Raw genomic sequence first — 22,844 nt, 5'->3', positions numbered from 1 at the left:
ATTGAACAGACCTCTCTTTGAACAGCACTAGATGACACTCTTTTCCATCCCCCAGGGACCTACATAGGGCCTGGAATAATACTATGTTCTGCACCCTTGCTGGTTGGAAGCTTGGAATTTGGACTGATTCACTCCTGCCTTTGGAAAGTTCTGAAAAGTCCTTGAAATTCTCCCTGATACCTCTATAAACATGCTTAACAACTGAAGTTAATTCCTCAAGATACATGAAAGTATGAGTATTTGCACTGAGGAAGTGTCCAAGTGTTCACTTTTGCCAATAGTGATATTTTAAGTTAAACTGTAAACTGGGACGGTTTAATAACATAGCCAATCAGACCTGCTAGGAGTTCACAGATAGAAACCACCTCTAAAAGGAAGATCAACAAAACATTAGCTCAACAAAAACATCCAATGAAACATCACAAAACTTTAAGTCTTTTTTCTTATGTAGGGGGCATGTGTGTGATGTTGAGCAAAATTAATGGGGCACTCCCTTCTGATTTTTACTGCTTACAGAAAGCTTAACTTTCAAGTTGCTGGTGATGGTGTTTCTCTACATATTGCATCTACACACACTAAGAAAATGTCATACAGGAAAAGAAACACACAGAATGCATTTACAGGATCGGAGAACAGCCTGGTTGCAGGAATACTGGCCAGTAGATAGTACACTTGGCTACTCAAACTCTTCCAAATCTTCACATGTTTAGGAGATCTCCAGATTGGGTTATTCTGACTTGTGTTGCCAGACTAACTAGAAAAATGTAAATGTGTATTTATATCAGGTCATTTTCTTTGGAGCTATTATTCTGAATTGCAATCATGGCTCAAAGAAAGCCCAGGACCAGGTGGGCTCAAATTCTGTTATGATATCTTTATTGCCTGAACTTTGAGTTGTTTGAATTAGATCAGTTAGGTTTATAGGACACTTGTTAAGGTGTGTACTTGAACTTCTTGATAATTTTTAAACCTAAGAATCACAATAAAACATAAGCACATCGCAATGAAACCTTTCATAAAAATTAAGTCAGTTTTTTTTTTCGCCCTGCTCTGAGGATAAATTCGGTCCCCTCTCACACAAAGAACCAAACCCTGAGCTGAAGCCGTAAGTTAGCAGCCTATCAGCCTTGGGAAAAGAACCTCCTCTCCATGCAGGTCTCTTGGGAGCAACATGCCACAGGAATTTGGCCTCAAGGAGACAAGTAGGTGAAAAGAATATGGGAAATGGGGTAGACAGAGATACCACAGACCTAGAGACTAAACTAGAAAAAGCAGCTGACTAAATGATCAAAGAGAACAGTCAGAGACACATGGAGATTAAGACATGCTAAAAACACAAAGATGAAACTGCCACAATCAATGATATTTAAAAAAAAAAACTAGTGGTCATGGCAGAGGCCTTTAATCCCAGCACTTGAGAGGCAGAGACAGCTTGATCTCTAAGAGTTTGAGGCCAGCCTGGTTTATAGATTAAGTTACAAGACAGCCAAAATTACATTGTAAGACCCCATCTCAAAAAAATTGCAAATCAGGAGAAGGACAAATAGTTTGGTAATTTGGCATATCAAATGAAAACAAATCCAGAATGAGAAAATTTTATTACAGGGGAAGGGGATTGCTGGAAAAGCGAGAACAATCCCGCTATAAGGGTTTTTAATAGCTTAAAGGCTATGAAGAATAGGATTTTTTTCCTAGGGGAAGCCTCGACCAGACATTTTCCAAAGTGCCTGATAAGGGGCAGTGGGATCATCTGGGAACTGGCTTTTTTCCCAAAGCCAGCAGATTCCTAGGGATCCTTAAGAGGGCTTTCTATAATGCTTCAGAGAGTAGTAAGTCAAACTTCAGAATTCTAGAGGAAAAAATTTAACCAATATTTGGACAAGTTAACCAAGAGTGTGTTTCTACTGTTCTTGAAAAATGAACAGTTCAGCTAATCTATGAGGCAAAGAATGTGGACTGGAAGATCCTGTGATTGGCCTATTGCTAGTAATAAAGGGAGATGTCACATCTAAGTCATAGGGGACTCTGCAGTAGGCACTTTATCAAAACACAAAAGGAGAAGTGGATTGTTTCTTACTATAGTCATTTTCCAGGAACAAAGGGTTCAAATGACTTTTTATTGCAGATCAGATGAATGGCAGAGACTATTGTTGATAGCACAGAAGAGAGCCAATCATAGGGCCAGTAAGGCCCATGAAAGCTATCACAAAGAGAAACTTACACTGAGATAGGAATATAGAGCCCTAAGCAAAGAAAGCATGAAAGTAACCATGCAATATTGTACAAGGTCAACAAACACCATGAAAGAGGAAGGAAGATGACAAAGTTTGGCATATACTATTGTAGCACCTAGCCAAAAGGTCTGGCTCTGGATATGAAAATTCACCTGCATTAAGGGGAAATGAAATATTATATGTAGAAGTTGAAAAGTGAATTTATGTACAGTTTAGCAAAAACTGGGGATGTCAGGAGTAATAGCACAAGGCAGTCACCAGCATCCTGATGAGTTCCCTTAACCTTACTTAGGTAAAGTTGGATCCTTAACTACACTACACAAAAGACTTCAGAATGAGCCAGAGTAAAACAAAATTAATGAGCTTATCAAGTATTGAGACTTGAGACATAAGAAAAGGACAGTAACATGTCCCAACCTCCAGACAAGGATGTCAGATTCCCAAGAGAATACCACTCTTAGGTGTCTTTACAGTGACTATATACACCATCCTAAGGCTAAGTTACATTTCTCAAAGGGTAACATTTACACCAAGGTTTAAGATTAAGCTAAGTTTACCTTTTTAAAAAAATATATAAAAGTTAAACACATATAAGCTCATTTACTTATTTTTATCTTAAGAATTAACTTTCAGTTATGTAAATGAAATTGTATTCTTATGAGGTACATTCTTCAAATGAGAAGAGAAGTTATAATTAGACAAGTTCAAAATTAAAAACATTCTGGCCCTAAGTAAATATAGTTTATTTGTTAATGTTTTTATCCTGTTTGAAATCTTCAGGAAAACAGATTTTATGTATAGTTAATTTTGGCTTTTTCAGTTATATTGAAGTTTTTTATTTCTCAATCATTAGAAAAGTCAAACTAGATCCCAAGGTAAGAGACGTCTTTGTTTTCTCATAGTCCATTAATTTTTCTTGGCTTTTTATCTTCCCTCTATTTCCCCTTGTGAGATTTTGATCCTTTAATTTTAGGAATTGGCAATAATCAAAGATCCATTTTCTAAAGCTTGTTCAGGCTGAATGTTGATCCTGCCTATAAGGGATCAATAAATCTGTCTGCCTGATCTAAGGAAAATATGAGAGATCTTGAGCTTAGAGATCTGAAAATCTTCGTTTGATAGGAATATGAAAGAAATGGTGCCATGACTTGAGATGTCAAAACAATCAAGTATGCACTATATTGTTAACTTTAATCCTTTTCTCTTCAGGCATAGTAATGACAGTAGCTATTTTCTAGACTAAGTTATGATATCACTTAACAATTATTTTATTTTAATTTTTATTGTCTGTTTGGGAAAATAAAACATGTTTCCCTTGAGTTCAACGGCCACGTTTAGCCTATATTCTCCTTAGGAGGCCCATCTCTTTTTGGTGTGTGAGATGTGCTTGTTCTTACTTTGGGGATAAAAATATTTCTGTTGTGTCCTGGGGTGGTGCCTGTGTAGCACATACACTGTTCATTTGTTTCTGAGTGGTGAGGAAATCTTCTTACTGGAGTGAAAATTTCCAAAAGTATGTCTGTGCCTAAAATAAATATCAAAAACAAAATACAAGCAGAAGACATTCAGTGTTAAGTAACCATACATAAGAACCGTTACAGAGAGCCTACAAGGGATGACACAATTGATAGCAAATGGAAAGTCTTTTTTTCCAGACACTTTGGGGGTGGCAGTTATACAAGCAAGCAGTTTGACAGAAGCTAAGTTAGTAGGGACATCTTGGTCTAGGGTCCTAGAATAGAGGTGGGTAATTTTCCATGGGATTCTCCATCAAGGAGATCAAATTCTAGTTAAACCTGAAAAGGTGTCGTCAAGAATACAAGATGGTGGGGCATTGGTGGCACAAGCCTTTAATTCCAGCACTTGGGAGGCAGAGGCAAGCAGATCTTAGTGAGTTCATGAGGCCAGCCTGGTCTACAGAGTGAGTTCCGGGACAGCCAGGACTGTTAGACAGAGAAACCCTGTAGATGGAGGGACACCAGCACTGTCTTGCCCAGTCCCAGAATCACATTCCACAATCATTTGGCTTTAGTTGCTTTTGGAAGAGCTGACACAAGTGACTCCACTTGTGTTGTCGGCTTTGAGACAAAGTCTCAACATGAAACCCAGGCTACAAACTCATGATCTTCCTGCTTTAGTTATCCTAGTCAAGGTGTAGTCCTCATCAATGACCCATAATTGTTTATGCTCCAGTCTCTCCAGCAAGGTGATCTGGGGAAATTCCAATTCCTTGGAGTGCCTTGCTTAAACAGTCTAGATAACCAGAGTAGGGAAGCATACGTTCTGTGCATTCTGATTACAAAACCTTTTGATGTTTTTACTTACACTATAGTCAAACTGATACAGGAGAAAGAGGTTGGGGGGGTCCTTAAAAACAACAAAGGCTCTCTTACCTCAATGAGTAACCCCTCTAGGGAATAGAGTCCCTAATAATTGTAGGGGGGAAAAACTTCCTAGAAGCTATGCCCTCAAAATAAAACCTGAAAGGCTCATTAACTGATTATTATTTCAATGACTGTGGAGAGTGTGAAATGTTTCAGGTTCACAACCTAATTTTACAATTTACCTTGGGCTATCTTTAGCCCCCTAAATAGCCTTTCCCACCTCTATGCCAGACCCATTGGAATGTGTTAACAAAAACTAGCTTCTACCAATCAAAAGGTTGAGTTACCAGGTAGCATCAAGAGACCTACAGCTGAGATTTCTCCATTTTGCTTTCACTGCCTATTTTATGTTTCAACCAATGTATTTGAAAATTGCCTCTATGACCTTCTTTGTCCTGTTATAAAAACTTCATAAATTTGGGGTAACCATGTTCCCAAGCAATAATCACTCATATTGGTGGGGGTGTGCATGCTTTGGGGTGTCTTAATCAGGTTCTTTTCTCTGCCAGTTAAAGAATTAAAAAGTAGGAAAATTCAAAACAGGTAGCAGAGAGAACAGTTAAAAACACCTCAGACATAGTAGACAGAATCAGCAGTTGGAGAATGGTGTTTATTGGGGGTGAAGAAATGCATGCACACAGGAGGGGGGAAAGACCCTCTACAAAGTAGAGCGGGGACTCAGAAAGACAAAAATTCCAATCTCTTCTTGAGGGATTAAAGTTTTCTAAAGCCTCTAAATAGTCTTCCTCCCCTAATTTAGGGTTGGTCAGTTGAAGAAAATAGGACAGTCGATTGGCCCAGAATTGTAGTGTAACAGGTCCTGATCCAGCCTTGAACTTGTTGAGCCAGTCCACCAGCACAGGCCTGTTGGGGGGGAGACAAAAGCCTACAAGGCCTTTTTTTTAAGCTGCCAGGCTTTTGACTCAAAGGACGATTATGAAGTCAGTCAATTTGGAAATTCACCACGTTTATTACTTTATTACCAGGAAACTCTAGTTTACCTTAGTCCTGGAAACCAAATTACTGAAGTTATGTGAATTTTCACAGTTCAACCAAAATGGAAGTCGTTTTACAGAACCACATGGTTCTGGCTAATAAACAAAAAACAAAAATGTAAGTCAGTACCCCTAAATATTTCTAACACTTTTGGCCTCTGGCAAGAACAGAACCCCATATGCTATCTTTTTACTTAACAAAATCTGTGGTACACATTATTCTGAGTTCCCCCCTTATAAATCTGGAATGCTCCTTTTTCCAGATTCACCTTTCTGTAGTAGCCATTGTGGACACTGCTGTGCTAGATGTTGCCATTTTCCAGGATGGTATAGCCCCCGTGCTCAGGTGGTTAATTTTCCTCCCTGGACACCTGAAAGAGCATATTGCATCCCCTTATCTTTATTTCCACACAGAGTTTTAAAGATAAAATAAAGTTAGATAGCATGCCATTCTGTACTTCCTTATCAAGCTTTAAAGATAAGAGTAGGTATAATTTAAATACAGTCAGTCAGGTACACAGGGCCACCCAGCCCTAGAGATATAACTTCCCACCACCTCTGCTTTACCTGAAGCATTTATAAAAAACCAACCAGAAGAATATGGTGGTATTTTGCAAGTCTGGGCTTGGAAAAATGAGACAAATTATTTGTCTCAAAGAAATGCATTTATATTAGTGTCTACAGGAAGGAGGGGGTTGTTGAATTGATAGGTAGAAGAGACGTGCTTAGAGAATTCATTGTCTTTGATACATTCATTGAAGGATATGTAGGGCAGAAACTGAATAAAATAAAATGAAACAAAAAGACATTGTTGGGTCCAGGGGGGTCGCGCAAAGATGGGAACACCACCAAGTCTAATAAACCAGAAGCAAACTTTATTCCAGTAGCCAGATCCCAGGAAAACCAGAAGCAAACTTAAAAACAAAAAAAGTAAAAAGTAAAAAAACCACCGCAGGGCACAGAAGATTATCAGCTAACTGAGACCACAGCCAGAGGCGGTGTTTGTTAGGCTGTGGCCAAAGGCCCGTTTCTGAACTCACTTTTTATAATACGGGCACCAAGTATTAGGTCTGAACAAAGAAATTTTACGATCTTGCCCTGACCAGTCAATGTAGACCCTAAGGAGGGGAGTGAGTTCTAACGTCAATGGGTAACTAGGCAGCTATCATTAAATACGTTTCAGAAGAGATTACAGAGAAAGTCACTAATTGCAAGAAAACAGGTGTCTTTAGCAATTAATCAGAAAGGGACTGCTAGTAATACCAGAAGGATAGTAAATTAGAATTAATTGGTTCTTAGGCTGGGAACTTAGAAGATAGCAGAAAGCTTCTCACACTATCTCAAGGTAAAACTCAGATACAGACTGCCATACTTTATAACCTCCATTATCAGAGCTCATTAGTTAAACCAGGTGCTTGCATGTGTTCACTGTTTCTCCTGGTACATCCAGGCATGTATACTGAAGCCCCAAGCCTCCCCTTCAATGGTGCCAGTTTCCCATAACAGAGACAGTGTTTAACCCAGAGGTCACGTATCTCTGTCTCCTAAAGGTTAACTCAACTGAGTTAGTTCATATCTGTCATTTATCAAAGATGACCAGGAAACTACTCTCAGTTTGCAGAGAGAAGCATGACTGTTCCTAGGTATTGTGGAGGAGAAAGTTTATTATAGATATGATGGAAGAGCATAGGTAGAGGCAGGAACATCTGGGAGAGTTCAGAGTGGACTGAGCTGGGGCATGTGGGGAGTAGAGTAGGGGAGAGGGAAGCCAGGTGTAGTAGCCAGGATGCCAAAGGAATAAAAAGGACTGGTAACCAAACTATCTACATTATATAGGGAAGAGCCTCTGGAAGAAGCTCAAACCCTGGACTGGAGAGTGAAGGGTAGAGGATGGGATATAGTAGCCATACCCAGTAGCAGGTAGGGACTGAGGGATGCTGGGGGAACCTGGAGGCCAGGTCTGCTTTGATAAGTCCTGCATTTGAAACTTAACAGAAACTAACTTTATCTTTCTCTTTGAAATTCACTTTCAAGCCTGATCTCTCAAACTCTGTTAAAATACTTAATTTTTCATGTTAAAAACACCAATGCTTGCATAAAGAAAGAAGCAACTATCACAAGTCTCTCTTTCTGAGAGTTAGAGCCACCTAACAAGGGTTGATTGTACACCTAAGGCAACAGGGAGGAAGGTCTGGCTGACAGGATTTTGTTTACACTGTATATCAAAGGCTGACAAAGGAAAGGCTATTCTCTGATAAGGTATGGCTCCTATCTTATAAGTTTATTTTTATCTCTGTAGTTTTTAGTCTGTTCTGTTACTTTTGGCTATTTCCTACTGAGTAGGGAATCACAGCCAGAATCAAGGAGGAACAGAAAAAAAAACTGCAAGATTAAAGTCAATGGTATAAATGTTTAACTATCAACTTGCAAACAAAGGAAATGCCAGGCTTGTAACATTTCCATTATAAAAAGGCATTCTTCTACTGTTGCCAATTTCAAGTTCCCAGCTCCATTGGAAAGTTGGGAAGGAATGCACATTAGCACCTAATTCTATGTCATATCCATTATACATACAATAGACCAAAGTGAGCTCCAGAGCACAGCTAATAAGTCCTTGGGAAGCAATAGGCATTAAGTTTATTACATTTGTTTTACGAATACTTAATTACACATCTGTAGAACTTAATTTCATTGAAGTGAAATTTATATAACATAAAATTAATGATTTTAAGTTGTGTAATTCAGTGACATTTAGTATATTAATAAAGTTGTGTAACAACCATCTTTAGCAAATTCCAAAATATTTTACTTACCACAGAAGAAAACCTCACACTCAAATGCGGCCCACTCCATTTCTCCTCCTATTCCTTGACCTTTATTAATCCCTAGGACTTACTACTAGAGATTTTCATACGGTGCTTGACATTCTGGCTTCCTTCCCTTACAACAATGTTGCCAAAGTCCATCCATATTGCACCACATCAGTATTTTATTCATTTTTATGACTTTTTATTGATATTTATTGAGCTCTACATTTTTCTCTGCTCCCCTCCCTGCCTCACCCCCCTCCTCTTCAACCCTCTCCCAAGGTCCCCATGTTCCCAATTTACTCAGGAGATCTTGTCTTTTTCTACTTCCCTTGTAAATCTCTCTTAGTGTCCTCCTTGTTGTCTAAGTTCTCTGGGATGTGGTTTGGAGGCTGGCTTTCTTTGCCATGTTTAAAAACCACCTATGAGTGAGTATGTGTTATAATTGTTTTTCTGTGTCTGGGTTACCTCACTCAAAATAATGTTTTCTAGCTCCATCCATTTTCCTGCAAAGTTCAAGATGTCGTTATTTTTTTCTGCTGTGTAGTACTCCATTGTGTAAATGTACCACATTTTCCTTATCCATTCTTTGGTCGAGGAGCATTTAGGTTGTTTCCAGGTTCCGGCTATGACAAACAAAGATGCTATGAACATAGTAGAGCACATGTCCTTGTGGCACGATTGAGCATCCTTTGGATATATTCCCAAAAGTGGTATTACTGGGTCTTGAGAAAGGTTGTTTCCTAATTTTCTGAGAAATAGCCACACTGACATCCAAAGGTGCTGTACCAGCTTGCATTCCCACCAGCAATGCAGAAGTGTTTCTTTTCCCCCCACAACCTCTCTAGCATAAGTTGTCATCAGTGTTTTTGATCTTGGCCATTCTTACAGGTGTTAGATGGAATCTCGGAGTTGTTTTGATTTGCATTTCTCTGATTACTAAGGATATTGAACGTGTGTGTGTATGTGTGTATATATGTGTGTGTTCCTAAATACATAGTTTACAAAAAATACATAAATACATCACTTTAAGATTTTCAGTCTATATTGTTACTCTTATGTAGGTTTTCAGGACTTCAGGACTACCCATTTGGTATCAGATAACCAACTAGTGTGCTCTTCCCTGAGTAAGACTATTTCTCCTGCTATCAATATTCTATAGTTGCTTATAGTTCTATGTGTAGAGTCAAGGACTTCTCTCTTTCTCATTAGCATGCATTTTGTTGTTCTTGTTCAGGTCATGTGTAGGCAGGGGCGTTGGTAAGACTTTCTAAGTATATTTTCCTAATAGACACAATCTCACAGCAAACTCCTTGTTTCTTTAGATTTTACAGTTTTTCTGTCCCCTCTTATGCAATGGTCTCTCAGCCTTAGGTGCAGGAGTTGTATTGCAGATGAATCTTTTGGTACTGGGCTCCACAATACTGCATTTTGATTTGCTGTGGTTTTCTGTATTTGTCTCAGACTGTTGCAAAGAGTTTTCTTGATGAGGAGTAAGACTACACTTATCCATGGGTATAAGGATAAATATTTACAATGTAGTTAGAGATTGTGCTGGTTTAGTAAAGTGTCAGTTGTAGTTTCTCCTCCTAGATCCATAACTTCATTAGCACTGAGTAGTTAGCTAGGTTTCCAGTACCAGTCATTATTTTTCTCTTGTTGAGCAATTCTTAACTTCAAATGGAGAGCTATTGGTTATTGCCAAGCAAGGTATTTGTGACACAACTGCAGCCTTCATGGCACACAGGTTGTTGTTGTGATCCATAGGGATCACAACTAGGTAGGACTGTTGTTGTTTCTATCCTTCGGAAGCTTGCATAGTTCCATCTGCTAACATGAAAGCTAGTTCTCAGGAAGGAATCTTTCAGGTCAGATCTAGCTCAGATATTCTGGCCTTGTGTCTGAAGTGCATGGTATCTTTAGCAATAGGGAATTATCTTCTACCTCTAAGGGTGTGGAGAACAACCAAGAGCAATAGAAATAGCACACAATGTTTTGGGAATCTCTTGAACAACCTTGATTTGAAGGGGGCTTTTCAGTTTCTTGTACCTTTTGTTAGGGTTTTTATTAGATGGTCTATAATTTGGAGGAAGCACTGCCAGCCCAGATAGGAAATTTTCATTTAAACTATACATGTGTATTTATACACTGACATGTATTTTATAGGTATTTTTGGTAGATAGTTAATAGTATGATTCCTTGTGACTTTTTCAGGCATCAATGCTGTTATTTTACTTTTTTCTGTATTTATCTCCTTCCCACCTCCTTAGTTAAAACCCCCACCCATTTTTCTCATTTCCTCCTTTAGGTCACCTATGCCTTGTTTGTTATCCCCTTCTCTATTGCTACACACACAGAGAGACACACACATATACAAACACACACATACACACACACACACACACACACACACAGAGAGAGAGAGAGAGAGAGAGAGAGAGAGAGAGAGAGAGAGAGAGAGAGCTGTTTTATTTTGCTGGTTCAGCAGTACTTCAAATTATATACTCAATCTGAAGATTTGGATTTGAAACTAGGAACCTCAGATGAGAGAGAACAAATGTTGCTTGTCTTTATGGGTCTTCCTTTTTTTCTTTCTTCCTTTCATTCTTTTGTTTTGTTTTGTTTTTGTTTTTTGTTTTGTTCTGTTTTTGTTTTTTGGTTTGGTTTGGTTTGAGTTTTGAAGACAGGGTTTCTCTGTAGCTTTGGAGTCTGTCCTCGAACTCACTCTGTAGACAAGGATGGCCTTGAGATCAAAGAGATCCACCTGCCTCTGGCTCCCGAGTGCTGGGATTAAAGGCGTGTGCCACCACCGCCCATCTTTATGGGTCATATCTTGCTTGATACGATATTTTCTAGCTCCATCCATTTACCTGAAAGTTTTATTATTTCATTTTTCATTAGAGCTGAAAAGTATCCCATATTGTATATGTACCACATTTTTATTATCTATTTGTTGACTGAAGGATATTTAGATTGTTTCTATTCCCTAGCTATTGTGAACACAGCAGCAATGAACACAGTTGACCTTGTGGAGTAGGATGTCAAGTCCTTCAGACATATGACAAGGCAAGACACAGTTGTATCATATAGATAGATTTTTTAATTTTTGAGGATTCTCCACACTGATTTCCAAAGTGGCTGGAATTTGCAATCCCACCAAAAGCAAATGGATTCCTTCCCTCCCCCGCCCCCCGTATTCCCACTACCTAGCATTTGTTGCAAGTTGTTTTGTTGATCTTTGCCATGTTGACTAGGATAAGATGAAATCTCAAAGTTGGTAGTTGTTTTGTTTTCTGTTTTTTCCTTTTATCTTTGAAATTATAAATCATTTCCAGTTTCCCTCGTTTTCATCTAAACCCTTCCATATATCCCTCCTTGCTCTTTTTCAAACTCATGGTCTCTTTTATCATTGTTGTTAAAAACATGTATACAACAATCAAAGTCGTTCTGATTTGAGTCTCCGCAATTGCCACAGATGATGAACATTTTTGAGTTATTTTTAGTCATTTTATTATTTTGAGAATTCTCTGTTCTCATTTTTTGAATGGTCATTTGCTTTCTTGCCTCAGATATACAGTTGGAAACATTCTTTTCCATTCTGTGGGCTTCCACTTCACTTGATAGATTGTTTCTTTAGCTGTACAAAACTATTTTAGTTTTATAAAGTCCCACTTATCAATCGTTGCCATAATTGTTGGACAAATGAAGTCCTATTTAGAAAGTTTTTCTTTTTTTTTCCCCTTTTTTCTTATTCTTACCTATATGATACAATGTGCCGCCTATGTTTTTTTCTATAAGTTTCAATGTTTCAAGTTCCACCTCTGTATCTTTGATCCACTTGGAGATAGTTTTATGCAAGGTGATAAATATGAGCCTAATCTTTTTTCTTTTTATGATTTTTTACTTATTTTTTAAATTTCATTTTACACCCCAACCACATTTCTCCCTCCCACCCCTCCTTGTCTCTCCACCAGTTCACCTCCCATCCACTCCTCCCAAAGGGTAAGGGCTCCAATGGGAAGTCAACAAAGCCTGGTCCATTAAGTTGAGACAGGGCCAAGCCACTCCCCCACTGCTTTAAGGCTAAGCATGGTATCCCATCATAGGGAATGGCTCCAACAAGCTAGCTAGCTTATGCACCAGAGATATATCCTGGTCTTACTGCCAGGGGCCCCACAAAAAAACCAAGCTACACAACTGTCTTCCACATGCATAGGACCTAGTTTGGTCCCTTGGAGACTCCACAGCTGTCAGTCTAGAGTTTATGAGTTTCCAAGAGTTTGGTTCAGCTGTCTCTGTAGATTTTTCCACCATCATGATCTTGACCTCTCTTGCTCATATATTCCCTCCTCTTTATCTTCAACTGGATTCCCAGACTCTGGCCTGGTGCTTAGTTGTAGATCTCTTCATCTGATTCCATCATTTACTGGATGAATGCTCTATAACAACAGTTAGGGTATATGGGTCTAATTTTATTCTTCTTCATGTGGACATCCAGTTTTTCTGGCACCATTTATTGAAGATGCTTTTTTTTTCTCTCCAGTATATGTTTTTGGCATCTTTATTGATTATAAAGTCTATAAAAGTCTTTATAGTCTTTATAGGCTGTAGTTGTATGTACTCATTTTGGGTCTTTGATTTTGTTCCCTTGGTCTTCATGTATGTACTTGTGGCAGTCCTGTATTGTTTTTATTACTATGGCTATTCAGTGTCTTTTGTGGTTCCATATGAATTTTAGGATAGTGTTCCTATTTCTGTGGAGAATAAGATGGGGATTTTGAATTAGGATTGCACTGAATCTGTTAATGACTTTTAACACAAAATGATCATTTTCACAAAATTAATTTTACCAATCCATGAGCATAGGGCATCTTTCCATTTTTCTAGTGTCTTTATCTCTTTCTTCAGATATTTCAAGTTTTCATTGTCAAGGTTCTTCACCTCCTTCTTTAGGTTTGTTTCTAGATATTTTATTTTCTTTGAGGGTATTGTGAATGGTAATGTCTCTATGATCTCTTTGTTGTATGTTTGTTGTTAGTATACAGAGAAGCTGTTGAATTGTGCAAGTTGGTTCTGTATCCTGCCACATGGCTGAATTATTTTTATTGTCTCTAGGAGTTTTCTGGTAGAACTTTTGAGATCTCTTATGGATAATATCATGTCAACAGCAAATAGGAATAATTTGACTTCTTTTCCTTTTTATGTCCTTTTATTTTCTTCTATCTTATTGTTCTAGCTAATGCTTCAAGCATGATATTGAAAAGGAGTGAGGACAATTCACAAATCTGTCTCATTCCTGACTTCAGTGGGATTTCTTCAAGTTTTTCTCCATTTGGGATGATGTTGGTTGTGGGTTTCACATCTATACCTTTTATCATATTGAAGGGTATTTCCCCTAGTTCTAATCTCTCTCAGACTTTTATTGTGAAGGCATGTTGGATTTTGTCAAAGGCTAATTCTACATCTATTGAGATGATCGTGTGATTTTTGTCTTTAATTCCTTTTATATGGTTTGTTACAATTATTTACTTGTGAATGTTGAATCATTTCTGCATCTTGGTCATGGTGTATAATCTTTTTTACATGTCTGTATTCAGTTTACAATTATTTTATTGAGCATTTTTTAATCTATGTTCGTCAGGTACACTGGCCTGTAGTTTTCTCTTTATTGTTGTTAGTGTTGTGAAACTGGTTTCACAGAAGGAGTTTGTGAGTGTGCCTTCTGGTTTTTTGTTGTGTGTTTGTTTATCTGTTTTAAATAGTTTAAAAGGATTGGCTGTAGATCTTCTTTGAACATCAGGTAAAATTATCCTGTGAATCCATCTAGCCCTGGACTTCTTTTTAATTAAAAGGCTTTTTATTGCTATTTTATTCTACTCATTTGTTATGGGTCTGCTTAGGTTATTGACTACTTCTTGATGTAATTTGGTGGGTTGACGGAGTATAAAAAGTCATCCATTTCTTTTAGGTTTTCCAGCGTAATGGGAAACCTAAAAGTATTCACTTATAATACTCCGAATTTCTTTAGTGTCCATTGTAATATTTCCCTGTTCATTTCTGATTCTATTAATTTGGGTACTCTCTTCCTTTCTTTTGGTTAGTTGGGTCAGTGACCTGTTAATCTTGTCTGTCTTCTCAATTGTTATATTTATGAATTCTTTGCATTGTTTCTTTGTTTCTATTTCACTGATTTCAGCTCTAATTTTTATTACTGCTTGCTATCAAATGGGTTCAGATTTGGTTTGTTCTTGTTTTTCAAATCTTTTTAGTTGTATCATTATTTATTTGTACTCTTTCTGGTTTTTTTTTTTTAGAAAAGGTATTCAGAGCTATAAATTTCCCTCATAAAACTGCTTTCAGGATGTTGCAGAAGTTTTGGTGTGTTCTTGCATTTCCATTTAGTCCAAGAAATTTCTTATTTCTTTCTTGATTTGTTCTTTGACACATTCATCATTCAGCAATGAGTTGTTTAATCTCCATAAATTTGTGTATTTATTAGAGATTTGTTTTATGTCAATTTTAAGTTTTATGGCTTTGTGGAAAGATAGGATACAAGAAATTATTTCAGTCTCTCTGAAATTGTGAAGATTTGTTTTGTGTTCCAGAATGGTGTCTGTTTTAGAGATTATTTCAGGTGCTGCTGAATGTGTATTCTTTGATTTGGGGTATAATGTTCTGTAGATATCTGTGAAGCCCATTTAATGTACTATGTCACTCAGTTATGATGTTTTTGATGTTTCTGCTTATTTTTTCTGACCAGATGAGCTACCTATTGGAAAAAGTGGGGTGTTGAAATCACTACCTACTAATAGGATGATATTAGTCTGTGCCTTTAAATCCAGTAGTACATTTTTTTATGAAACTGGGTGTACCAGAGTTTGGTGAACATATACTTAGGATAGTAATGTCATCTTAGGTAAAGGTTCCTTGATTAGAATAAAGTGTTTTTCTTTATCTAATCCTATTATTTTTAATCTGAAGTCTATTTTGTCAGATATTAGGATAGTGACACCTACTTTCTGGTTCCATTTGATTGGAACACTTTTGTCCATCCTTTTGCTCTAATGGGGTGCCTATTATTAAAACAGTGATTTGTTTTGGGGGGGTTGTTTTTTTTGAGACAGGCTTTCTCTGTAGCTTTGAATACTGTCCTAGAACTAGCTCTTGTACACCAGGCTGGTCTCGAACTCACAGAGATCCGCCTGCCTCTGCCTCCTAAGTGCTGGGATTAAAGGCGTATACCACCACTGCCCAGCAATGATTTGTTTTTTTAGACAACAGATAGATGGTTTTTGTTTCTTGATCCATTCAGCCAGACTGTGTATTTGGATTAGAGAATCAAGGTCCTTGATATTTAAAGTTATATTGAAATGTCTGTGTGTTGGCTGTAGTCATTGTGTTGTCATTTCTAGTAGTATTATGTTCGCAATGGTACTTTACGTTTTCGTAATTATTTTTTTATATTCATTTTTATAGCCTCTTGAATATGTCCATTCCTCCCTTCAGCCTGAAATATTGCTTCCTATATTTTCTTTTGGTTTGGTTTGTTCGATATAAATTTTTAGGGTACTTAGATCATGGGAAGTTTTATTTTTCCTTCAACTATGGCAGGTAGGTTTGCTTGATATATTAGTCTAGGTCGGCCAACATGATCTTTTAGGACTTGGAATACATTGCTCCAGACTTTTCTGGATTTTGAAATTTCCACTAAGAAATAAACTGTTATTCTTATGGGTTTTCCTTTATATGTGAATTGTGCTTTTTCTCTTGCAGCTCTCAACACACTTTCTTTGTCCTGTATATGTAAATGTTTTAACTATGATATGCCACGGGAATTTTCTTTTCTGGTCTTGTCTGTTTGCTAATCTTTGTGCTTCTTGAATTTGTATGAGTGTGTATTTCCTTAGCCTTTGGAAGTTTTCTTTTGCGACCTTGTTGAAGACTTGACCTATGCCATTGACCTGGGATCCTTCTTCATCTGTGACTGTAATTTGAAGATTTGGTCTTTTTACGGTGTCCCACATTTTCTGTATGCTCCTTTCCTGTACTTTTTTATTTTTCATATGTTTTATTGTTTTTAGTGAGCTATATATCTTTCTTCACTCACCTCCCCTCTTCCCTTCTACTCTCTCCTGTGACCCTCACAGTCCCAATTTACTCAGGAGATCTTGTCTTTCCCACCTTCCTATGTAGATCCATGTATGTCTCTCTTAGGGTCCTTTTTGCTGTCTAGGTTGTCTGGGGTTGTAGACTGTTGGCTGGTTTTTCTTTTATGTAAAAAAAAAAACACTTATGAGTGAGTACATATTGTATTTGTCTTTCTGGGTATGGGTTACCTTACTCAATATGGTTTTTTCTAGATCCATTCATTTGCCTGTATATTTCAAGATGTCATTATTTTTTTACCTCTGTGTAGTACTCCATTGTGTAAATGTACCACATTTTCTTTATCCATTCTTCAGTTGAGGGGCATCTAGGTTATTTCCAGATTTTGGCTATTACATATAATACTGCTATGAACATAGTTGAGCACATGTCCTTGTGGTATGACTGAGCATCTTTTGGGTATATACCCAAGAGCAGTATTACTGGGTCTTGAGGCATATTTTTCTCCTAATTTTCTGAGAAATCTCCATACAGATTTCCAAAGGGGCTGTACAAGTTTGCACTCCCTCCAGCAATGGAGGAGCGTTCCCCTTACCCCACATCATCTCCAGCATAAGTTTTCATCAGTGTTTTTGACAGGTGTAAGATGGAATCTCAGAGTTGTTTTGATTTGTATTTCTCTGATGGCTAAGGATGTTGAGCATTTCCTTAACTGTCTTTCAGCCATTTGAGATTCATCTGTTGAGACTTCTCTGTTTAGGTCTTTTTAATTTTTTATTGGATTAGTTGTTACTTTGATGTCAATTATTTTCATGTTCTTTGCTTATTATATACAGATTATCTACTTCAAGTTTTGATAATCTGTCTTCTGGTCGACTGATTCTATTTATAAAGCTTTCACTTTAGTTTTCTCATCGGATTATCAGGTTTTTCAATTCCATCTTCACTCTTCTTCAATGTTTCTATCTCTTCATTTAATTCCATTTTCAAATACTGGATTGCCTTTGTCATTTCCATCAATCCATGTCTGTGTTTTCTTGGGTATTACTCAAGTGTTTATTCTCTTTTAATTTTTTTCCTCTTTGAGTTCATTGAGCTACTTCTTTATGTATTCTTTAAATTATATGAATTATTTTATGATGTTTATAATTGTTCATTCAAAATCTGGGTTGTGGGGTTCATCTAATTAACTTTCATTGACAAAATTTTCTACAGGAGTGGTGGGGTTTTGGGGGACTGGGTGGGCAGGAATAGTGCCTTCATCTCTCATACCGTTTGTATTTTTGTGAGGAGATTTGAGCATGTGGATTTCTTTACTAGTTCTTTGTCCTATAAAAAAGCAAACTGGGGAAGAAAAGAGGATGTGCAAGCCAGGTTGAGTCTAAAGGATAAATACACTTTGGTGGAATGAAATCCAGTGGACACAGGAAACTGAGTTGGAATACAGTATGTGTATCCTGGTACTAACCTAGATTTTAAGAATAGATCTGGGAGTTGAGAAGGGTGTGTGGAAGGAAAGATCATTATATTTACATGGCAAGACTCTGGAGAAGGATGTGCAAAATCTGGCTGACTGGAGAGTTTGGAATGTGGAGTAAGAAAGGTCTGTGGGTCACAGGCAGGCAGAGCGGGGCCTGGTAAAAGCCTAGAGGTCAGTTGTGACATTGATAGAGTGGTCAGGCTAGATCAGGGCACAGGATCTGAGACTCAGGCTCTATCAAGGATGGAGAGTGCAAGGAGGAGGAGAACAGAAGAACTCAGCCTACTAGACCGTTGAGAAGAATGTACAGGATCTGACTGGACAGAGAGGTTGTATCCCATACCCAGCTTTTACACAGGTGTTGAATATTTGAATTCAGGTCTTCATACTCTTACCAATGCACCAACCTACTAACCAAAGACTCTTGTTTGTTCCACCCCTTCCTCTAGTTCTCAAACTCTGACTCTGTAACTTCTAAAACTCACCCTTTGTGGTTCATAAATATCAGTATTTGAATTCATAAGACAAGAACCAGAAGTAATTGTTTCAGGTTGGCTTTGATGGCTATCTAGTTTTCCAGGACCCTAACATTCCCCTCCCTAGCTAACCCCACCTGATTTGAGAAAAGCTCTGTTTTTGAGGTCTGTCAAACTCAAAATTATCCCAAGTTTTCCCATACCATAACTTTCTAATAAATATTTTAGTCAGAAGGACAGTCTGACCTATTGTTCCTCTTGAACCCTGAATCTGAGACCTTACAAGAATCATGATTTAGAAGATGGCTTGGATTATGTTTTAATCAGGGAAGGGTTCTTTTTTTGAATTTTTTTATTATTATTAAAAATTTCCATCTCCTCCCCTCCTCCTCCCCCTTCCCTCCCCTCCCTTCCATCCATACTTCCACTCCCTCCCTCTCCAGGCCAAAGAGCCATCAGGGTTCCCTTCACTATGTTAAGTCCAAGGTCCTCCCAACTCCCCCTAAGTCCAGGAAGGTGAGCAACCAAACTGACAAAGCTCACAGTGAGCCCGTCCATGCTGTAGAGTCCAAGCTCATCGCCATTGTCCTTGGTTTCTCAGTCCTCCTCTACCGTCAGCCACATTCAGAGAGTCCGGTTTGGTCCCCTGTTCCATCAGTCCCATTCCAACTGGACTTGGTGGTCTCCCGTTAGTTCTGTCCCACCGTCCACATGGGTGAACGCACCCCTCACGGTCCTGACTTCCTTGCTCATGATCTCCCTCTTCTTTAAAGTAATAGAATTTATAGAACAAATATATATGGGATTTATTAGAATGGCTTATAATTTGTATTACAGCTAGTTCAACAATAGCTGTCTACCAGAAGGTCCAATAAACAAGCAGTTGTTCAGTCCATGAGGTTGGATGTCTCAGTTGGTCTTCAGTATATGCCAGAATCCCAAAAATATAGGAATAGACTTGCTAACTAGAGCAAGAGTAAGCAGGCAAAGAGCAAGCTTCCTTTTGCCATGTCCTTTACATAAGTTGCCAACAGAAGGCATGGCCCAGATTAAAGGTAGATCTTCCCACCTCAAAAGAGATATATTAACAGTGCATCTTTCCACCTCAAAAGATTCAAATTAAAAATGGGTTTTCCTGCCCATTGTGGTGGTACATGCCTTCAATCCCAGCCCTCAGGAGGCAGAGGCAGGTGGAACTCTATGAGTTTGAGGCCAGCCTGGTAAACAAAGTAAGTTCCAGTACAGTTAGACCTGTTACACAGAAAAATCTTGTCTCAAAAATAAATCAAAGACAAACAAAAAAAAGTAGGTCTTCCCCCTTTAAATGATTAAAGAGAGAGAGAAGTGTCCAGGAATGTACATGACAAACACATTTGTAAAGGTCGGAAGACAACTCATGGGAGCCAGTTCTTGAAGTCTAGATCCTAGAGATTAAGTTCAGATCCTTGGGCATAGTGACAAGGATTTTTATGCACTGAGCCATCTTACAGTCCCCCTATTGTCTACTTTTGAATTAAATTATTTTCTCTTACCATTGAGAATTTCTAGTTCTTTATATATTCTGGATAATACTGGTGTTCTCTGGTATATCATTTTCAAGTATCTTATAGTCTGTTGATTGTCAGTTCACTTCTCAAGTAATTTCTGGGTATATATCTTACTCCCAGAATGTATGTAGTTTTATAAATTCTTATAGACTGGGCTGACATTCTACTTATGCACAAAAACTCTTTCCCCAGTCTTTAATTATAGGTTTCTAGCATGTCTATAGTTTGCTTCATAATCCCTTTCTATGTAGAAATGGGCTGTTCTTTTGCCATTTAAAAATATTAGGAACAACCCTTCACATAGCAATTTTATTTTATGTATTTATTGGTCCTGAGATAAATCTAAGTTAGGCAGAAACATCATTTGGTTGTTATCCCTCTAGAATCACATATCAAGGACCCACAATAGAAATGTGGGCTATCTTCAAGACCTCTGCTGAGCAAAGGGAGGTAAACCAATTCCACAGTAAGCCCTAACCATTTTTAAGCTGCTTTTTCTTGAATCATCGTTTTCTTCATTTCTGTTTGTTGACTGGTTGGTTTGATTTAGTTTGTTTTTTTTAAGTTTGTTTTTTTTTTCTTTAAAACAAGGTCTTACATTGTCTTCTAGAAGGTCTGGTCTAGAAACTAAGTAGCCCATACTGGCTTCTTATTTGTTATTTTGAGAAATATTTTGTTTGATTATTTGTTAGTTTGTTCTCTGGGGTTGTTAACATAGATCATCTAGTAACAAAGACATTTTTATTTATTCATTTGTAACATGTGTACCTTTTATTTTTCCTTTCCCCAGCATAGGATCCCCAGGAAATTTTCAATTCTTTGGGGTTTGCTGAATAGGCTGGTAGCTGAAGAAAAAGACACAGGTGTCCCTTTCGATTAGCTCCTCTCCTTTCAGTGCGATTTTACAAATGGTTTAGTTATTATTCATGCTGCACATCTCTTCTACCAGGCATTCTTCACTAGCTCACAAACTCTTTGAGATTTTAAAGATCTTATCTTATTTTTACATTTATTTATTTATATATTAATGTCTGTGTATTCATGTAGTCTGCCAGTGCTACAGTACATACATGAAGGAATAAAACTTGGGTTATGAAGCTTGTTAGCAAGTGCCCTTAACCACTAAGCAATCTCATGAGCCATTTATCTTAAAATTTTTTCAAGTTAATTTATGTATCTTCATTAAAAGGTTGTTCTCAATGACTGAGTACACCATTATAGTTGATATGCAAATTTTAGAGACACAGAAAATACAGGGATCACAAGATGAAAATAAGAATGTGTTTTAAAACTTTTTGTGTTGTATTGGCAAATACCTGAGAGTACATACATCATTTGTAGTAAATACATAATTTATAAAGTGTGGAGAATATCAGTAAATATTTTTTCATGTTATTCAAAGGGAGGATAAAGAGTAAGAGGGATTGGCACACACCAAGTTAGTAATGCATTTGAAAGCCAGGACAGAAAAGTAATGCAGTAACATAGTGCAAATATAAATAAATTGGCTTCCAATTCTGGAGACAGGGAAGTCCAATATAAAAGCACTGGTTTATGGTGAAGACCTTCTTGCTACCTCATCACATTAAGAAGAGAAGTAAGAGTGGAAGAGTCTGAACTTGCGCTTTTACACAGCCATTAACCCCATCCATAATGTATCACTCTCATGCCTAATTTCCACTTCTTTCTACCATAACAATGGCAAGTAAATCTCTTTTTCCTATGACTTTGAAAAATAGAATGTGGGTCTGCATCAATACCACCTTGAACATGATTGATCTCATCTGAAAAACAAAATTTAGCTTCTTCTATAATACTAGTTTCTTTATCAAATGGCTGTTGTACTTCTTTTTGTTTGGATTTCTTTCCTAAATATATTTCCTTAGTCTTTATACAGGTAGGCTAGGAGTTTTCTAAATCTTTAAACTCTCTCCTTAAAATGTATCCTTAAATCACTTCTCTTTTTACATTTTAAAATATGCAGTTAAAAACAAGCCATGTGTGCTCACTTCGGCAGCACATATACTAAAATTGGAACGATACAGAGAAGATTAGCATGGCCCTTGCGCAAGGATGACACGCAAATTCGTGAAGCGTTCCATATTTAAAAAAAACAAAAAACAAAAAAAAACCAAGCCATGTATCATGTTGGATGTATTGTTGGTTAGGTGTTTCGTCAGTCAGATATTCTAACTCATCACTCTTAAACTGTGATTTAATAGTGTCCTAAGGCCAAGGCATGGACACAATTCAATCAAGTTCTTAGCCACTTTAGGACAAGTAGGACCTTGACTCTTGTTTCCAATAATATTTTCTCATTTTTGTCTGAGATCTCATGAAAATTGCTTTAATTGCCCACATTCTGATCATAACATTCAAGTAATTTCTAAGAATTTAGACTTGCCTTGTAAATCTTTTCTTCTGAGCTATCACGAGAATTTTCCTCTATACTTTTATTCATGGTAAATATAAGCTTTCATAGCCTATGCATCCAATTTCTTCCAGCTTCTATTATCCAAATCCAAAGCCATCTCTAAAATTTGACATTTTTAATATAACAACAACCAACTCCCCACTTCTCTGATATCAATTTTGACTTCATCCCATGAATGTTTCCATAACAGAATGCCTTAATCCAGCCTAGAGGTTAAGAAGTCCAAGATCAGGGTGCCAGCATCAGGGTACAAAGAAGCAAATGAAGCTAACCTAGCTCTTTTATAGCAGCATTAATCTCATGCCAGGTATGATGCCACACATCTTTAATCCCAATGCTCAGGAGGTAGAAAAGGCAGGTCTCTGAATTCAAACCTAGGTT

General features: G+C 37.5%; 1 non-coding gene across 1 annotated transcript; it reads left to right on the top strand.

Annotated features, from left to right (window-relative positions):
* The first annotated feature begins 22,030 nt into the window (after positions 1 to 22,030).
* On the top strand, positions 22,031 to 22,137 carry LOC119806001. The gene has a single exon (XR_005284058.1). It is a non-coding gene; the product is annotated as a U6 spliceosomal RNA (small nuclear RNA).
* Positions 22,138 to 22,844: the final 707 nt, after the last annotated feature.

This window comes from Arvicola amphibius, chromosome 1 (genome assembly GCF_903992535.2).
Source record: "Arvicola amphibius chromosome 1, mArvAmp1.2, whole genome shotgun sequence".
Taxonomy (NCBI): Eukaryota; Metazoa; Chordata; class Mammalia; order Rodentia; family Cricetidae; genus Arvicola; species Arvicola amphibius.
Note: the sequence above shows the minus strand (reverse complement) of the source record. Positions and strands in the feature narration are given on the sequence as shown.